This window comes from Galeopterus variegatus, unplaced genomic scaffold, assembly GCF_000696425.1.
Source record: "Galeopterus variegatus unplaced genomic scaffold, G_variegatus-3.0.2 Scaffold2951, whole genome shotgun sequence".
Lineage (NCBI taxonomy): Eukaryota > Metazoa > Chordata > Mammalia > Dermoptera > Cynocephalidae > Galeopterus > Galeopterus variegatus.
In genome coordinates, this window is record NW_007729062.1 from 95290 (window position 1) to 96811 (window position 1522).

A 1522-nucleotide genomic window follows, 5' to 3' on the forward strand; every position below is an offset into this window, starting at 1 on the left:
AACTCCTATTTCTTTTTTTTTTTTTTTTTTTTTTTTTGTCTTTTGTCTTTTTTCCGTGTCCGGCAACGGATCGCAACCCTCAGTGTTGCCCCCGTACCGGACCGGGGACCGGCAACGGGATTGCAAGCCTCGGTGCTGCTCCCGCGCCCCGCTCAGCCAGTGAGCGGGAGCCGGTCCGTATGTGGGATCCGAACCCTCGGACGGGAGCGCCGCCGCGCTTCCCAAGCAGCGCACTATCCAGTGCGCCACCGGGCCGGCCCTATTTCTGAAGATAAAAAATATTAAAGACAAAGAAATGTGCCTCTGCATATTTCAAAGCTCTACTCTCTCTACAATCTCACCACAATGGGGTAAAATCACTTCCAGAAGCCACATAGCAGAGTGGTGATGAGACATGAGAATCTGAATGCCTGGGTATGACTCCCACTTCTAGCCCTGACTACATGAGCTGAGGCAAGTCTCTTTACCTCTCTGAGCCACTGTCTCCTCTTATGCAAAATGACATTAAAAAATACTACCCACAATATAGAGTGGTTGTAATAATTAAATAAAGTGGTGCATGTAAACACATAGTACAGTGCTTGCTTTTACAGCACATACTCTGTAAACATTAGGTTAAAAAGTGAAATATACAATGTGAATCTTTTTAGCTATAACTTATTTAAAACTTACACTTTAGCCTTACTGTTTCTCCCATGAGCTACCCAAATATAACTTGTGTATCCCCACATTTTGTACTTTGGTCCCCAAAATTCTCCTCTCACTGGAATGCACTTTTCTTCTGTATTTAATTGACTCTAATCCATACATAAAGGTGAATTCAAGTTCCATTTTCCTCACAAAGCTTTCCCTGACCACCCCAAGCATACCATACACTCCCCTCTTCTCTAATCCAACCTGTGAACTGGTTAATATTTCAAAACATACTCAGCCACCCCAATAAAAATGATGCTGTTGCACTTCAGCACGTGTGGCAAAGAGAAAAAATGTCATCTAGCTCTTCCTCCTACCATCAGCATCACCCCGGATCTGTATGCTATGACGGGTACTTCACATCACCCAAAGCTTTGAAGGCATTTCACCTTGATATTCCCTACAGTAAATTCTTTATACTGACAGCTAGTGTTGGCTTCCCATTCACTGTAGCTACTGGTCCTGATGTAATAAAACTGAAGGACATTAAAATAAAAATTATTTCCTTATCTCAGATGGAGAGGGTATTAGTCCATTTTCTGTTGCTTATAACAGAATACTTGAAACTGGGTAATTTATAAAGAAAGGAAATTTATTTCTTATAGTTCCAGAAACTGGGAAGTCCATGGTCCAGGGGGCGTACCTGGTGAGGGCCTCCTTCTGAGTGAGAACTCTCTACAGCATCCCATGGTGACACAGGCAATCACTTGTCAAGAATGGCAAGTGCTCTTTAATGTGCTCATTTGCTCTCCTTATAAAGCCATGAGTGCCACTCCTGTGACAACCCACTACACCACTAACCCCTCATGGATTGATCCATTCATGGGGC